Source organism: Pristiophorus japonicus, chromosome 11 (genome assembly GCF_044704955.1).
Source record: "Pristiophorus japonicus isolate sPriJap1 chromosome 11, sPriJap1.hap1, whole genome shotgun sequence".
Classification (NCBI taxonomy): domain Eukaryota; kingdom Metazoa; phylum Chordata; class Chondrichthyes; family Pristiophoridae; genus Pristiophorus; species Pristiophorus japonicus.
Genome location: NC_091987.1, coordinates 52,820,608 through 52,839,840, shown reverse-complemented (window position 1 = coordinate 52,839,840; position 19,233 = coordinate 52,820,608). Strand labels below are relative to the sequence as shown.

General features: G+C 46.4%; 1 non-coding gene across 1 annotated transcript; it reads right to left on the bottom strand.

The window, feature by feature from the left end:
* Positions 1 to 10,186: 10,186 nt before the first annotated feature.
* LOC139276612 (U2 spliceosomal RNA) lies at positions 10,187 to 10,385 on the bottom strand. The gene has a single exon (XR_011595956.1). It is a non-coding gene; the product is annotated as a U2 spliceosomal RNA (small nuclear RNA).
* Positions 10,386 to 19,233: the final 8,848 nt, after the last annotated feature.

The following is a 19,233-nucleotide window of genomic DNA, read 5'->3' as shown; positions in this document are numbered from 1 at the left end:
CAATCTCCTTGACGTAGCCACGGCTCTTAAAGAAATTCAGCCCTATAAGTTCCTAGTTCAACACTACTGAGTACAGGGTTAAAAGTATCAAAAGAGACTACAAATTCTCTAGCTTAACATTGTTGAATACAGGGTCAATATCTACGTGCTTGCATTAACTGGCTTACATACAATCTTCCTTGCAATAAATTTGCTCCTTCGTTATTGGTATACATACAATCCTTCTCGAGTGATCGGTTCGAGTTGGTATAGGCTCCGAGAGTCGACTGGTCGGGTCGACACCTCCCTTAGTTCCTTCTTAAGACTACTGCCTTAACAAATCTTTGCTCTCTTCCTATATACTGCACAGCATGCTTCTTCCTCGTGATAGCCTGGTGTCCAGTTTCTGTTTGGCCAGAGATTACATACTCCTTTTACTGGTTGGCCGATTCTGATAGCATCGGCAAGCTGTTTGCCTGTCCAGATGTTGTTCTCAAAGTTTTTGCACTCATTACCAAGATTTTTGTACTCATTTGAAACAATGTTCTCTGCACATCTTCCTGATGTTTGCACATCATTTTATTGCGCCCCCTCCCCCGCCCCCTTTTCTCAGCACTCTTGAGCACAGTCCTTCCTTAAATGTCTCTCGTGTACCGACAGTAGTAGACATTTCCATCGCACTCCAAGAAGACATACATAATTCAGCCAAATCTTTACATATTACATACGGAAAGTGTACATACAAATACATATTAAAGTCCATAGAAAGACAGATTATGGCTCCTTATCACTGCGTAATAACACTCCCATCGCCTTATTAAAATCCTTCTGCCGTCGCTTCCGTTTGCGGGTCCGAACTCACAATATTGATTCCGTGAATAGCAAAATAAAACATGCCACTTGTACCCACATCAACAATCGTGAACACAATCTCAGCCATGGAGCCACATCAATTCTGTCGATTCCTAAATTTTGTAACCCACTCCACCAGCTGAATGTGTCTTCTAATATTGATAGGATTATCTCTTTGCTTTGTTTATTCTTTCCCTTGATCACCTGGAACACGTGCTGCACATCCTGGAGCTGAGTCACCAATTCCGACAAATTTTCGTTAACCCAAGATAGCTCATATCCAAGTTTAGAGAGATAATCCTCTAACTCTTCCTTCATAGAAGACGCATTAATGCGCATAGATTTCTGCACCAACAGAGGGTGGTGGGTTTTATCACCAATTTTCAGCACTCGTTGAGGTTTGATACATATGGTCCCATTCCTTACATTACAAGTAGTAACACTGCACTGCCCGTACTGATGGTGTGTGTCGGTTGTTGTTAGACAATCGATACTTGACCCTTTGTACACCATGTTGGTATAAGCCTGCCTTCTTGTGGCTGTTAGTTGGAACTCATATTTAGATATTCGTGTAATATTAAAACCGCACACACGTCATACATACACATCGCAGTCGACTCCTGGATTTTACACAGATCCAAATCAACTGGAGCATGCATTTCCAATTGTCGTACTATCTCGATCATATAGACCATAAGTATCACCTCTGTGTCTAGCTATTGTGACCCTATGTTTCCCTGGTGGCTTAATGTCCATTGTACCTTGGTCCTCAATTGGCCCAATTGACTGTCTAAATTTACTATATCTTCCTTTTGGCAGTTACTGTTTTAACTCCTCTCTTACAGCAATATCTATTTGCCTATGCAAATAAATGCTTAATGAAACCCGCGTCCCAAGTCTCACAGTTTGGACTGGGGTAAAGCAAAAAGTTCCTACCGCGATGGGACAAGTCAGGTTGGTACCGTACTGGTATTCCCGGTGTATGGTGGTGACACAATATTCAACCTTTCCTCTCTAGGAAGATCATACGGGAAAATGCTGTCCCGCACTGACCTTCATGGTGCAGTTCCATGCTAGCCCATCCCAATTAAACCCGCTGCCAGGGTTGCATGTTCTACCACATTGTAAGGGCAAATGAACGTGTCCCGAGCTTGTCCGGGTTAGGTCTGGGATTACCCATGTTGTCCCATCCACCTAGGTCACATACTTCGGGGGTTAATTGTATCCTACTAAATGGTGTCCCTGAAGTACTCCTATGTTCTCTACTCGGAACAAGGGACTTGGGGTTATTTCCTCAGGCATGTTTGGGTAATACAATACTATCCCTAATAGGGTGATGTAATTCTGTTCCTGTAGATGACACTCGTGCTTCACTGGGTATACCTGTACCAACCTTCTTACTTCTGGCACAGAGTCTTAGTAAGATGGTAAGTGGATATTTCCCTCAGATCTCGATCAGTTACCCATGAGGAAAGTTTTCCCTCTGCAATACACTGCAGGTTTCCTTGGTCTTGTTCCACTAACCAAAATCCATACATTACACATACATCATTTCGAGCAGTTTCATCAAAGGCCTTTTTGTTCTCTTCTATAATCTGGTTTACCTTTTTTTTGGCACAGGATTCTAAATGTTTAACCATGTCCTGAAAATGAATGGTCATGATTTGGTCCTCCCTCAGTTCCTTTTGCTCCAAATCATTCATTTTACTCAGAATTTCTTTTAACCGATTCCTGACCGCCTTTACAGATTGGTCTAGGCTTGCCAAATCAAGACTGTTAATGAGGGAGGTTCCTGTATTAAAACCAGTTGCGGCATCATTAATCAGGCCTCGCTACCTTCGGTTATGATTCTCTTTAATAGATTTGGTACCATTCTTGTTGAAGGTATGATCAAGTTTATTACTTTCCTTGGATTCGGTGTAGGTTGTATTGGCCATCTGCCAAAATCCCTTGATCAATTACCTTCATTCTCCAATGTAACCATGCTGTTTTAGGCTTGCACCACCCAGGTAGTCCCACTTCGGTCTGATTCAATATTACAGGCATCACTTCATGATGCACATCAAGGTACAATATCATCTGAGTTGGGTTTACCACTAGCCTGTTTGATGGTCCTGGGATGTGTTGAGGACAAACAATCGGCTTTTCCCACAAATCTGTTTTATTCACAGGAGAAGGAACCTTTGGATGAGTTTTTAATTCTACTGCTTGTATAACCATGCTCCTGTCCTTGCATCCCTTGATATAATGGACGGTTATAGTGGTACGGTTACCATACCATTGAAATGTACCCTGGTCTTATATCCTCAGCCGTCCTAACTTCTACCATTCATGATATATCTCTTATTACGTTGTGGGGTTAGACGGGTCTGTGGGGCTTCTCTCTGGACAAGTGGTGGTTCCGGATCTGAGGACGGAGAGGTTCTTACAGTTCCCATGTCCTGTCCATTTTCATTTGGATCATACTGTACCTGTGGGGGTATCTCATCGGGCTCCCCTTCTTCCTCATCCCACTGGGGAGGATGATTCCGGCTCACCACACTCATACTCAATTCTTGTCGTCTCAGTGACCTGCTGGAGGGCAGAAAAGCTTCATCTGGTTAATATGAAACCATTTAATATGATCGCTTTTACAGGGTTCAAACACTCCCACCCTTGCATAGTTTTGTTCCATTACATGGCTTCCCACCTCCCACTCCTGAGGTTTACTCAGGGCCAGGTGTAGTCAGTTACATTGGTGTGCCCTCCCGATACCCCTCAGGCACAATCCACTAACCCCCTTTAAACAGCATGCCTTCCCTGACCTCTACACCACTGGCATTGTAGGGTCCTTCCACTGACTAACCTTCTTCTTTCTCTTTAAGGACAGCTTTTACCACTGTATCCTTCAGTTGTACCATTTTAAGATCTGAAGGAAGCAGAATTGCAGTAGCCACCAGGATCATGGCATTCCCGATTGGTCCAGATCCCACGGGGCCCATTTTCTCTGCCCCCATCCTAGCTAGTTTGTTTGCTTTTCTGTTACCCTCCCACTTAGGCTCGATCTTAGAATGCACATCCAGGGGTATTCAACATTCAGGAAAGATAGAATAAAAGGAAAAGGAGGTGGGGTAGCATTGCTGGTTAAGGAGGAAATTAAGGCAATAGTTCGGAAGGACATTAGCTTGGATGATGTGGAATCTATATGGGTAGAGCTGCAGAACACCAAAGGGCAAAAAATGTTAGTGGGAGTTGTGTACAGATCTCCAAACAGTAGTAGTGATGTTGGGGAGGGCATCAAACATGAAATTAGGGGTGCTTGCAATAAAGGTGCTGCAGTTATAATGGGTGACTTTAATATGCACATAGATTGGGCTAACCAAACTGGAAGCAATACGGTGGAGGAGGATTTCCTGGAGTGTTTTTTAGATCAATATGTCGAGGAACCAACTAGGGGGGAGGCCATCTTAGACTGGGTGTTGTGTAATGAGAGAGGATTAATTAGCAATCTCGTTGTGCGAGGCCCCTTGGGGAAGAGTGACCATAATATGGTGGAATTCTGCATTAGGATGGAGAATGAAACAATTAATTCAGAGACCATGGTCCAGAACTTAAAGAAGAGTAACTTTGAAGGTATGAGGCGTGAATTGGCTAGGATAGATTGGCGAAGGATACTGAAGGGGTTGACTATGGATGGGCAATAGCAGACATTTAGAGACTGCATGGATGAACTACAACAATTGTACATTCCTGTCTGGCGTAAAAATAAAAAAGGGAAGGTGGCTCAACCATGGCTATCAAGGGAAATCAGGGACAGTATTAAAGCCAAGGAAGTGGCATACAAATTGGCCAGAAATAGCAGCGAACCCGGGGACTGGGAGAAATTTAGAAGTCAGCAGAGGAGGACAAAGGGTTTGATTAGGGCAGGGAAAATGGAGTACGAGAAGAAGCTTGCAGGGAACATTAAGACGGATTGCAAAAGTTTCTATAGATATGTAAAGAGAAAAAGGTTATTAAAGACAAACGTAGGTCCCCTGCGGTCAGAATCAGGGGAAGTCATAATGGGGAACAAAGAAATGGCGGACCAATTGAACAAGTACTTTGGTTCGGTATTCACGAAGGAGGACACAAACAACCTTCCGGATATAAAAGGGGTCGGAGGGTCTAGTAAGGAGGAGGAACTGAGGGAAATCCTTATTAGTCGGGAAATTGTGTTGGGGAAATTGATGGGATTGAAGGCCGATAAATCCCCAGGGCCTGATGGACTGCATCCCAGAATACTTAAGGAGATGGCCTTGGAAATAGTGGATGCATTGACAGTCATTTTCCAACATTCCATTGACTCGGGATCAGTTCCTATGGAGTCGAGGGGAGCCAATGAAACCCCACTTTTTAAAAAAGAAGGGAGAGAGATAACAGGGAATTATAGACCGGTCAGTCTGACATCGGTAGTGGGTAAAATGATGGAATCAATTATTAAGGATGTCATAGCAGTGCATTTGGAAAGAGGTGATATGATAGGTCCAAGTCAGCATGGATTTGTGAAAGGGAAATCATGCTTGACAAATCTTCTGGAATTTTTTGAGGATGTTTCCAGTAGAGTGGACAAGGGAAAACCAGTTGATGTGGTATATTTGGACTTTCAGAAGGCATTCGACAAGGTCCCACACAAGAGATTAATGTGCAAAGTTAAAGCACATGGGATTGGGGGTAGTGTGCTGACATGGATTGAGAACTGGTTGTCAGACAGGAAGCAAAGAGTAGGAGTAAATGGGGACTTTTCAGAATGGCAGGCAGTGACTAGTGGGGTGCCGCAAGGTTCTGTGCTGGGGCCCCAGCTGTTTACACTGTACATTAATGATTTAGACGAGGGGATTAAATGTAGTATCTCCAAATTTGCGGATGACACTAAGTTGGGTGGCAGTGTGAGCTGCGAGAAGGATGCTATGAGGCTGCAGAGCGACTTGGATAGGTTAGGTGAGTGGGCAAATGCATGGCAGATGAAGTATAATGTGGATAAATGTGAGGTTATCCACTTTGGTGGTAAAAACAGAGAGACAGACTATTATCTGAATGGTGACAGATTAGGAAAAGGGGAGGTGCAAAGAGACCTGGGTGTCATGGTACATCAGTCATTGAAGGTTGGCATGCAGGTACAGCAGGCGGTTAAGAAAGCAAATGGCATGTTGGCCTTCATAGCGAGGGGATTTGAATACAGGGGCAGGGAGGTGTTGCTATAGTTGTACAGGGCCTTGGTGAGGCCGCACCTGGAGTATTGTGTACAGTTTTGGCCTCCTAACCTGAGGAAGGACATTCTTGCTATTGAGGGAGTGCAGCGAAGGTTCACCAGACTGATTCACGTGATGGCGGGACTGACCTATCAAGAAAGACTGGATCAACTGGGCTTGTATTCACTGGAGTTCAGAAGAATGAGAGGGGACCTCATAGAAACGTTTAAAATTCTGACGGGGTTAGACAGGTTAGATGCAGGAAGAATGTTCCCAATGTTGGGGAAGTCCAGAACCAGGGGACACAGTCTAAGGATAAGGGGGAAGCCATTTAGGACCGAGATGAGGAGGAATTTCTTCACCCAGAGAGTGGTGAACCTGTGGAATTCTCTACCGCAGAAAGTTGTTAAGGCCAATTCACTAAATATATTCAAAAAGTAGTTAGATTTAGTCCTTACTACTAGGGGGATCAAGGGGTATGGTGAGAAAGCAGGAATGGGGTACTGAAGTTGCATGTTCAGCCATGAACTCATTGAATGGCGGTGCAGGCTAGAAGGGCCGAATGGCCTACTCCTGCACCTATTTTCTATGTTTCTATGTTTCTACTCTGTGTAAGTGATAGTCATCACCTTCTTTTTCTTACAACCGCCACTATAGTTGCCAACATTCCGTACAGGAATTACAGGTGAAAATCACCAATTCCTCTTCTTCCCGATGGTCACCTACTTAGAAGGTAAAAGAAACAGAGAATCCATTGTGACCCTGCTTAAGAGCCCAAGGGGTTAATTTGTCAAATCATCAAATTCCTTCTACCCCAAAAGGCAAATATTCACTTAAAATAAAATAAAAACCTTCATTTAATAATGTCCAATAATTTTTAAATTTCATTCAGCAATTCAGAAGTGGTTCCTTGCTGAATTAAGAAAACAACTGTCAGCGGAAAGGGTTAACTTCTTTCTAGGTATATAAGAAGATGGAGCAAAACATTGTCTGATGTCATTACATCATTTCATGTAACTTTAAGAAAACTTTTCCAAACAACCAAATGCCATTTTTATTTTTTTCCTAGCAAATAACATTATTAACATAGGGTGTCTTCCTCCCCCGCCCCTCCCCCCCCCCCCCCATCCCGGCCCCTTCAATGTGAAAATCTCATGTCCGGAACTAGAGACATTCATGATTTAATATAACCAGAATTTCACCATGGGCACAATGAAAGTTGGGTTTTCATAAGTTAATCAACCTCAATAACTCCAACTTATCATTTCAAGAAAACTTTAGCTGCCAAATTAAGAAGGCAGTGCTTTGTTACAATTCAAATTGATTTAAAACAGAACCACCCATTTTAATTAACAAACTTAACAGCACACAAGAGGTTAAACAGCTTCAACACACAAGTGGGTGAAACTAAAACAATCATAACAGATCCTTTATTTTTACACAGACAGACTTTCACACAAAAAACATTCCATGACTTCTCAAACATCCATAGTAGCAAATTCTATGATTTTAATTTGTTTTTCTTGGCACAAACACTGACAGCTTTAAGTGTCGGTTGCAAATTCAATTTTTCTCTGTTTTCCTCTATCTCTTTTCCCTTCTAATTACTTCCAAAGTCGATTTAACACTGTTTCTCTATCACTAGCTTCCCTCCGTAGCTGCTCAAACTGCTTTACCCTGTTATTATCTGATTCCCTTCGATAAGCCATCCTACCATGAATATATTTCACGATCAATTAATCTCCCAGGTTCAGCGTTCTTAGCTTGAGCCCTTCATGGTCGCCAATTCTGTAAGACTTTTTCCTACGGGTTTCAGACACCAAGGGGTACAAATTGCCCCCCGCCCGATGTTTATTACCACAGCTGCGGTTCAGGTCAACTCTTTTGGGAAATTCCGCTCTTTGTTTTTTTTTGATTTTCATCCGGACGTCGGTCATAATGGGGGGCGGTGACTACACCTGAGGGGCAAAAACGCCGTGAAGACAGCGACTGAGGGGCGGAAGTTGGGGGCAGTGTGTATTCACTGCAGTGATTATGTCATCGCGGCGCCACGTCACCACGACTCTCCCCTTCACTTAAAGGGGAGAGCCTCCGCGCTTTTTAAACTTCGGTCCACTGGGCCACCAGGGAGGGTTTCGGCCAGGCCAGTGGCCTGGAACCCAAGAGGGGGTTCCAGGCTGCCTGTTGGCAGCCCGGCCAAACCGGGGGGGGGCATAATTGTCAGGCCGACATGGCAGTCAGTCGACAAAAAAAAACATGACAGCAGTGGCAGTGAGCCCTCCCCTTTCAGGGAAGTCGCACCACCGTTGCAAAAGGCCACAGCCTCACTGGACCACTGGTGAAATGGTTGTTTTGGCACCGCTGGGTGGGCCAAAGATTTTCCGGGGGAGTTTCATCGTCGGGGGGTAGATCGATGGTGCACACGGTGATGACATGCTTAACACCGATCGGCAGCAACAGAGCAGTGGGGGCAGGGGGGGGGGGGTTGGAGGGGGGATCGGGGCACCGGCGGGAAAACTCGGAAGGGCAATTGGGCTAGCAGCAGCCATTCCATCAAAAATCAGCGGCCACTCCATTCCGCAGGGTGGCTGCTGATTTGCAGTGGTAACAGGCCTTAAGAAAAGGGGCACATTCAGCCCCCAAGACATATAAGAGCACTGAGACGCAACACAGATTTGAATTTCCCCAATACAATGGACTTGATTTTTCCAATACAATGGGCTTTATTAAAAAGTTCAAAAAGACTATAAGTTCCTAGTTCAACACTACTGAGTACAGGGTTAAAAGTATCGAAAGAGACTACAAACTCTCTAGCTTAACATTGTTGAATACAGGGTCAAAAGTATCAAAATAAATTACAAATTCTCTAGCTCACAGGTTTGTAATTCGATTCTTGCAATATCTATGTGCTTGCATTAACTGACTTATGTACAATGTTCCTCACATAAATAGGCTCCCTCATTATTGGTATAGGTACAATCCAGATCAGTTCAAGTTGGTGTAGGCTCCGAGAGTCAACTGGTCGGGTCGATACCTCCCTTAGTTCTTTCTTAAGACTCCTGCCTTAACAATCCTTTGCTCTCTTCCTATATACTGCATGGCATGCTTCTTCCTCGTGATAGCCTGGTGTCCAGTTTCTGTTTAGCCAGCGATAACATACTCCTTTTACTGGTTGGCCGATTCTGATGTCATAGGCAAGCTGTCTAGATGCTGTTCGCAAAGTTTTTGCACTCATTACCAAGATTTTTGTACTCGTTCGAAACAATGTTCTCTGCACATCTTCCTGATGTTTGCACATCATTTTATTGTGCCCCACTCTCCCCCTTTTCTCAGTAGTCTCGAGGACAAGCCTTCATCCTTACAACCTTATCATTCCTGTAGCCCTTCAACACATGGCCATTGTCTTGAACCCGACCCTACAAGCCTGTCCCTTTGCCTGCAGATACCTGAATGTCATTGCCTATGCTGCCACAAACATGCTTTTAACAGTCAGAGTACAGAATGGCTGTGACAGGTTTTTACTATGAGGTGACATTGACAAAGATTAATTGGGCTCTTTGGATGGAGGGGATTGGTGAAAAGGTTACTTTGTGCTTCAGGAACTTATTGATCACCTTCAGGAGATGCTGTCCCCGATGAGGCTGCTTCTGATCTGACAGGCACACAAATTACGCTTTTCTTTGTATCCTCTTGGGCTTCATCCTCAGTAGCAGCCAGGTATAAGCAGAGTGGGATTGAGGACATGGGCAGGTTGGGAGGGAGGGGGGGGAGGGGTGGCAGGGGGTGTTGAATTTTCAGGATAGTCGTACTCTTAATCTTTTATAGCTCTTTCTGAGCTCCAAGAAATAATGGAGTTGGAAAAAGAAGAGAAAAAGTAATGGAACTGAGTATGTTACTACACTACATAACAAATGGCAGTCACGTTGTCTTGCTGAAAGCATCCAGCACTGTTCTGTGCCTGTTTTATATAGAACAATGTAAAAAAAAATTTTAAAATTCGTAACCAATCGTTCCAATTCTTTGTCAAATCACAAACGCCAGAGGTCACCTTGCACACATCAAGGATCACTCTGCGCCAATGCTCTTAGCCAAAAGGCCTAGAGCCACTGCACCGTTCCTGGAAGTACTGCAATACCAGGTTCGTGCCATGGAGCTGGAGGTGGATGGGTCAGGCCCCCCACACACCTCCGTGGAGGTGGATGGGTCAAGCCACCCCACCCACCTCCTATTTCCAAAAAAGCAAGCATATACCTTCCTGATCCAGGGAGAACCACCTTGGGGTTATGGTGGCTACTCCCCTGTCAGGTCAGTTACGCATGATCTTAGCCAAAAGGCCGAGAACAATGTAAATTGTGATGTGTGGTGTCACTCCTTCATTACTCTCTTATTTAACTGTTGACGTCGGGGTGTCAGTGAGTGCTGCGTGCTCCACATGTCAGTTAGGCTGGAAAAGTAAGTGGGAACAAAAATGAGTGAGGGTGCAGCAGCACATGTCAATTTGTGAGTCAGAATTGTGCTGACTTTTGATTTGTAAAAGGTACAGTATATTATCTAGGGCCCCATTTATTTAACTTAATTTGCATTACATTTTTATTCCATTTATTGTTCCTTCACCTAACATCATCATCATCATCATAAGCAGTCCCTCGGAGTCAAGGATGACTTGCTTCCACTCTAAAAGTGAGTTCTCAGGTGACTGAGGAGTCCAATGCGGGACCTACAGTCTCTGTCACAGGTGGGGCAGACAGTGGTTGAAGGAAAGGGTGGTCGGGGAGCCTGGGTTGACGCACACTCCTTCAGCTGTCTACGCTTTGTTTCTGTTTGTTTTCAGCGATGGGACTCGAGGTGCTCAGTGCCCTGCTGGATGCTCTTCCTCCACTTTGGGCCACGAATTCCTAAGAGTCAGAGGGGATGTTGCACTTTATCAAGGAGGCTTTGAGGGTGTCCTTGAAGCAATTCCTCTGCCCACCTGGGACTCACTTGCCATGTTGAAGCTCCACTTAGAGCACTTGCTTTGGGAGTCTCGTGTCAGGCATGCTGACGATGTGACCCACCCAACGGAGATGATCGAGTGTGGTCAATGCTTTGATGCTGGGGATGTTGACCTGAGCGAGAACACTGACATTGGTGCATCTATCCTGCCAATGGATTTGCAGGATCTTGCGGAGGCAGCATTGGTGGTACTTCTCCAACATTTTGACTTGTTTGCTGTATATAGTCCATGTCTCTGAGCCATATAGGATGGCACGTATCACTAATGCCCTGTAGACCATTTAAGCTTGGTGCCAGATTTAAGGTCCTGGTCTTCAAACACTCTCTTCCTCAGGTGACCGAAGGCTGCACTGGCACACTGGTCTTCAAACACTCTCATCCTCCATGCTCTGAAAACTTCAGCTCATGTAAAACTCTGCTGTCCATATCTTATCCCACACCAAGGCTGCAATCTCACCAACCGTGGCAAAACCGGGGCGGATGGGGTCAGTGGCGGGTGGCAAAGCGATCCTCACTCCAGCCTGCACCGTGTGAATAATCCTCCGTCGATGGGACTTGTTAAGCCGCCCTTTGAGATTCCCGGCCACTTGAAGGAAGCGGGTCTGATGACGTCATTTGATGCTGCGTCATCAGTCGGTTTCCTTAAAGGGACCATGGCCACATTGATTTTGAAAATTGTTCGCTCAATGTTCTGCAGCATTGAGGTGCTGCAAACACTGACAATGACTGAACAAAGGTGCACAGCTGCACCCAAGCTCTCCCATGTCTCCCTCCATATGCAGGGAGGTCCTCTTCCCTTCCCATGGACGGAGGAGACCTCCCCTGGACAACAGCACAGCCTGGCTACACATTGCACAGGAGGGCACAAGCAGGGATGTCGTCAGGAGGAGCTGACTGCAGTGGCGAAAACCTTTCAATGTTCTCAGTAGATCATAAAATGTTAATGCAAAGACACACTCAACACATCCCCATCACTCTGACTTCTCTACTCTACCCCTGCACATCCTTATCCACACCAACTTACCTTGCACCTCCACCCATCCCTCTCTTTCTATCTACATTATCACATACCCATATGACTAGCCACACTTCACACTTACCCTCATCCTTGTCCAATCATACCGACTAACAACACACAGGGTAGGCACTTGGGTCTTTTAGCCAATGTTCATGTAGAGTTTCGGCTAATGTTTTGTCAAACATTGAAATCTGTATTTTGAACACTTTGGGCTAGAAATTCATATTTTAGCCGCAGCGGTATTTTTTTGCTAAAAATGCCGTTAATCACACAACCCTTTTTTAAAGGCCTAACATTCAGGAAAAAATGCGCCCAGCGGTAAAAATCGGCATTGCACGAAGATTCGCGGCGCAAACTGCGAATTTTCTGCAACTTTTCCACATGGCTGATACCGCTGCAAGTTGGGCCTGGGGAGGGGGGAAAACACCAAATTCTTTTTCCAAAAAACAAAAAAATAAAAAACCATAAAACATTCACAAGAATCTTTGCTAGTGAATCGCTGCAAAATAATTAAAAAATAAAAACTTTAACTTATCTTTTTTGCAGGTCTTCATATCTACCGCCATTCCAAGGGCTGCAATGCAGGTTTTTCCCCAGCGTTTTTTTTGGTCCTATCTACGGATACCCGCTGACCAAATGTTGGGCATAAGCGCTTTTTCCAGTCTTGCACCCTGGCGGCCCGCTCCCCAGCAGTATTTCAAAACCGCCGGCGCAAGACTTCAGGGAATTTCCCGCTGCACCGTTTCCACCAAAAATGGCAAAATACCACCAAAGAACCCTGTGCAAGGTTGGGGAATTTCCAGCCCATGGCCTTCTTGGACAGTTCTTGAACCTTTGGAAATGGCTTAGTGAGCTGTAGTGAATGGTGACACATAAGTGTATCCCCCGCAATGGTGATGAGTGTGAAAGGAATGGCTTGGGCATTGCAGGGATGTCTTATGGTGATGGTGTGGGGTGGTGCCAACCTGGCACTTCATGTGGCAGCTAGGGTGTACAGCGGCAAGTGAAGTAAATGTGGCCATAGTGAGGCCATCCCTGGTGTCCCAGGCAGCAATGTGGTTGGGTGCTGATGCCCTGTGTCCTGTGCAGCATCAGATGATTGCGGAGAAGTTCGGTGTTGTTGGTGATGATGCTGGTGTGTTTAGTGTTGTTGGTGTTGGAGTTGATCATGGTGGAATTCTGAGGACCAAGGTGAGATTTTCTCAAGGGCACTGATGCTGCTGGAATAGATGGCAGCTGAAGCTGAGATGACGGAAGCAATCTGTCATTGGTGAGAGATGTTGCTCCAAGGAGATGACAGTGAATAGCGAGTTCACTGCAAACACTTCCAAACTGTATACAGCTCAAAAGTGTCTTCCAAATCCTGAAGGCTTCAGCCTCTGAGATTGGAAAGTGAACAGCTGTAAAATGGTAGCTTTTATACCACTTCTGCAGCTGGCAACTAGTCAAAGCAAAGGAGAGTCATTGAGAACCCAACACACTTACCTGGCGTGAAGCCCGAGCAACGGGAAGCTGCTGAAAAACTTGGAAAAAAGGAAAGTAGCCGGTAAAATTCTTTTAAAATATCTCTTTTTAAATACTTCTTAATGATCTTAGTTGGCTGGCCTGCCGTGATCAGTCCCGATAATTTGGAAACTGACAAGGAGGCGGGTTCAGAGCGGGATCCAGCCCCACTGTCAATCTCAGCCATTTTGACAGCGGGCCCGCCTCGAAACCCACACTTGCCGGACTGGTGAGATTCCGGCCCAAGTTTCACTAGCTCATCACCCCTGTCCTCGTTGGTCGATATTGGCTCCTGGCTGTCAATGCTTTAATTTTAAAATTCTCATCCTTATGCTTAAATCTCTATGTGGCTTTGCTTCCTCCATCTTTGTTACCAACTGCAGCCCAATATCCCACCCTGATCTCTCCCTTCCTGCTGACTCCAGCCTCTTGTGCATCCTCCCACTTTTCACCTCAACATTGGAAGTCGTGTCTTCAGTCCCCAGTCTGAAATTCGCTTCATAATTCTCTCTCTGCCTCCATCTCATGCTCATCTTTAGAGATCCTTCTTAAAGCTCATCTTTTTGATCAAATTTCGACCACCTGTGTAAATAGTTCCTTCTTTGGCTATGTTGTGTACTGTAAAGCATGCACTCCCATGTTCCGCCACCAGGGAGTGCATCCCCTGAAGTCCCAAGGAATCCCAGCATCCCTTGGGAGCACTGTATATAAGCCAGCCCCGAAGGCCTGTTCCTCACTCTGGAGTGTCTTAATAAAGACTGAGGTCACTGTTAACTTTAAACTCCCTGTGTGCGGTCTCATCTGTGTTAGGGACACAATAACTGGCGACGAGTATACGAATCCAACGCAAAGATGCAGCAAACTGTGTGCATCCTGGAGAGGTTCTCGGAGGGTGAGGACTGCGAAGTTTATGTCGAACGGCTAGACCAGTACTTTGTAGCCAATGAGCTGGACGGAGAAGGAAGCGCTGCAAAAAGGAGAGTGGTCCTCCTCACGGTCTGCAGTGCACCGACCTACAGCCTCATGAAGAATCTTCTGGCTCTGGTTGAAACCCACAGATAAGTCATAGGAGGAGCTGTGTACACTGGTTCAGGAGCATCTTAACCCGAGGGAGAGCGTGCTGATGGCGAGGTATCGGTTCTACACGTGCCAGCGATCTGAAGGTCAGGAAGTGGCGAGCTACGTCGCTGAGCTAAGGCGACTTGCAGGACAACGTGAGTTTGATGGCTACCTGGAGCAAATGCTGAGAGACTTTTATGTACTTGGCATTGGCTATGAGACCATCCTCCGAAAACTTTTGACTGTAGAGACACCGACCCTCAGTAAGGCCATTGCGATAGATCAGGCGTTTATGTTTACCAGTGATAATACCAAACAAATCTCTCTGCACACAAGTGCTAGCAATGTTCATAAATTAACTGGAACTGAGTTTGTGAGCAGAAATGTATAGGGCAAAAACCACCAGTCTGCAACTGCCAGCAGGCCTCAGGTGACCCAGATGATTCAGAATCCCCAACAAAGGATGAATGCAAGGCAATTCACATCTTGTTGGCGTTGTGGAGGCTTACATTCAGCCGATTCATGCCGCTTCAAAGGGTATGTTTGCAAGAGCTGTGGAACAATGGGGCACCTCCAACGAGCTTGCAGACAAGCTGCAAGCTCTGCAAAATCTGCTAACCACCACGTGGCAGAGGAAGATCGGTCCATGGTGGATCAAAGCAATTTCAAGCCTCAGAGAGAGGAGGCAGATGCTGAAGTACAAGGGGTGCACACATTTTTGATGAAATGTTCACCTATAATGCTAAATGTAAAATTGAATGGCTTACCCATAGCCATGGAACTGGCTACTGGCGCTAGCCAATCCATCATGAGTAAAAAGATGTTTGAGAGACTGTGGTGCAACAAGGCATTCAGACCAGCCCTGAGCCCCATCCACATGAAACTGAGAACATACACCAAAGAGCTTATCACTGTCCTGGGCAGCGCCATGGTCAAGGTCACCTATGAGGGCACGGTGCACGAACTGCCACTCTGGATTGTCCCGGGCGATGGACCCACACTGCTTGGAAGGAGCTGGCTGGGTAAAATCCGCTGGAACTGAGATGACATTGTAGAATTTATCAATATCTCGCAAAGATTCCAGGTACCTTTCTCCAGCAGAGGAGAAGGATCCCTTTCTGGGCTTTAAAAATGAGTTTAAAGGGGCAGACGAAGCCTGCGGGGGATAAAAGGGGATGCATTCATGGAGACCCCCCCCCCCCAGTGTTTGGACTCATAGGAAAGGGAATTCAAAATGGACCTAAATTACACAAGCTTGAGATCCCCTAAACATCTATGGGAAGGAGCATATCAATTTTAAGATTCCACAACATTTTGCTGCGAAAAAGAGTTATCAAATACAGGAGCTGGGGCCAACCTCTGAAGCAAATTCATGTATTAAGTATCCCAGACTGTCTTGGGGGAACTATTCACCCCCTAAGAGATAATCGAATTATCCAATCAAGCACAATGGAAATCATGGTCAGGAAACTGGACAATCCAAAACAATGCAAAACCAGTGATATCACATTCTCACACCCTAATCGAGTTACTGCTGACAAAGGAGATATTTGAAAATCAATGGACAGAACAGTTTAAACAGAGCCCAAGAGATTTTATGGGAGATAACGGAGCCTTTTTTGGGGATATATCTATCCCCCAGTTTTACAAGGAAAGACTAACAGAACACAGACTGGAACTCGCACAGACTCGAACAGAACACAGACTGGAACTCGCACAGACTCGAACAAGGACACAGACGGGAACACAGACACAGACACAAGCAGCCTGCTTCCTCTACAGTGAAGAAATGGAATAGTGAAGGTAACTATCAGAACTCATCAAGAACTGACCGAGCACGAGGCCCACGAAACGGAAGGTTGTCAGCAACCAAATTGACAACCACTCTACAATCTACTTCTGAACGCCCGAACGGGGGAGAAATTACCAAAAGGGACTAACTAAAACTATTCCTAACCAAAGTGGGTACTTACCCCATACATCCAAAACGCAACTTAGCGCATCAACGGACGCACCCCAACTGAAGACTACGCAGTCCGAAGTCCTCTCCTCCATCCGGGGTGCGGCTCGCCTAGAAGGCCAAGTGCAGCGAACCCCGAAACTGCGATTCACCGGCAACTATCTAAAGGGATTGGTGAGCATAGCCCCTGAACCCTCAGAGCTATAACTTAGTTAGTTAGGGGAATTGGGAGGTGGGAGGCTGGGAGAACTTGTGTAAATGTATCTGCATTCTCCTCTTTATCCCATTTAGCTGTATTCTTTTCCCCACAGGCTGTAATTTGACAATTTATTCAATGTGTTATACCCCTCAGTGTGTATTGGTCTGTGTGTGTTATTAAAGGTGTGCCTTTTACTTCTTTTTTAAACACAATAAAGCCATACCTGCTTCCTACCTTGAAATCGATTGTCTGTCCAAGTCTGTCACAGTCCCTTCATAATTCCAGTGTCTAGAACCAAGGGTGTGGGAGCGATTCGGAACCGCTCATATAAGGTCAGAAGGGAAAGCTGACCCCCTGCAAACCATCCCTTACACATGGCGACCCAGATGGGACACTGGTACAAGGGACGTGATAAGAGAGAGACTGGTTTCAGGAAACGAAGCAAAATGGAAGAGGGGATTTCCTCGTATGTGTTTAAGAGGGTAAATGTGGCTAAGGAGTGGGTACTCGATCTATTGTATGCTGAGCGTCCAGAAGATGCTGCAGCTCAATGGACCGAGAGCAAGGACAATAAAAAGTCGATAGAGAAGGCCATTTGGCTAATTTGCCTTCAGCAACAGATCTGGCTTCGAGATGAGGAGAATGAGAAATTAAAGGGAGTATTGAGGCAGGCAGAAGAGAGGTCCAGCGCAAGGGCCACAGTCGGGGAAAGGCTGTGGACAGAGGTGGGACAGTTAAAGGAAAGTAGAGAGCTCATTAAAGAAAGGTACAAAACCCAACAACCTTTTATAGTGTCAGATTATTGAAGCCAAGAATAGCGAACGGGCGTGCGGGAAGAGAATTCCTGCCTCGCCAAGCAAGTTAAAGAGTACAGGGAGAGGGTGCGAGACATTCAGGTAGCCTATAAGGTAACCAGTACCGGGGAATTTGAGGCAGGAGACCACGGCCCCTGCCAGCAGCAGATCCAAAGCTTGTACCTTGCTCTATCCCGGGCTAAAGGCATGGTGTGCCTGATAAACCCGGGTTTAGCCCAGGAACACCTGGTTGGGCAAGGAGAAACCCCTCAGTCACCACCTGTAACTCCCAGGAATGGCCCAGGGCAGCAGGGGTGTCAGCCAGAGTGCGGGGCAGCCAAGGATTGCGAACTACCAACACCGGCAGCCCCGAGTTTTAACTCGGCTTGGCAGCAGGGGGAAGAGGGCGAGCCAATACAAGAAGGGCCGGAACCAGGGCCAATGCACCCAGTCCGGCAGCAGAAGTTTGGCCCGCCTGATGCCAATGGGGCAGCAGGACCCCTAGAAAGCAACTTCCTAGTCCCCCACGACACCCAAAACCTGAGGGCTATGATAGGCCACCTAAGTAAGCTCACCCAACAGGGGGATCCCTCAGTACACTTCCTGGAAGTGGAACACACAGGGGATATTAATGGGTGCGATGATTCGGAGCAGGCTAAGCTGTTGCTCCTCTCGCTAGACACCAAGCTGTGCCATTCCCTCTCTGCAGACAGCAGAAATGGGCAAAACACGTACGCTACGGTTAAGGAGGAGGTTCTAGAGCCATGGGTATGAACGACGGGAGTCCTTTCTCCCGGGTGGAGAAAACAGTGCAGCTCTATGGGGAGACTCCACAAGCTTTCGCCGACAGGTTGTGGCCGGTCTACGAAAGGGCCTGTCGTGGGGTTCTTGACCGGGCCCACCTGAACCCTAACGAACGGGTTCACTGGCTCCGCAGCCTGGTGGCAAACAGCTTACCTGGAGTAAACGCAAAAGCCGAGGTCTGCTTCGATCCAAGAGATCCCAGAACTACCGAGGAGACAGTGGTCAGACAGTTGACACTGGCTTACCGGAACGGTAGAGGGACAGAGGAGCCCTCCTCTAAAGGGAGGGTCCATGAGATAAAACCCAGCCAAGGCAAGAGAGAGTGGCATCAGGAAGGTGGGAACCCTCCCCACAAAGGGGGTGAGTGTTTTGGGTGTGGGAAAAGTGAGCACTGGAGGAAGGACTGTAGGAACCCGTGGAAAGAGACTAAGGGAAGGGCCACTGCAGCCCCAGCCCGTAAGGCCGGGGCAGGAACACTCGACTCATATGAGACACTCGTAGCCGCCCTAAACGGACAGGGAGCAGTAGCTACCACAACCAGTACAGTAGCCGGTACGGTAAAACCCTCTGCTCCAACCCACCCAGAAGCATGACTAGAGTCAGCGCAGCCTGTGTACCTGTGTTCCCTAGAGTACGATGCCTGGAAGAGACCGTGCGTTACGATGGAGGTGGGGAAAGTGAAAGGGACCTACCTGCTAGATACTGGTGCTTCCAGCACCCTTGTATATGCAGATAACCTAGCTACCTCACCTCTATCGAACAGGGTCCCGTACATCCTAGTGGGGTTCACAGGCAATGAGCAAACTGGTTCGTTTTCCATCCTGCTCACCATTCAGTTAGGGACACTCAAAACCAAATGGAAGTGT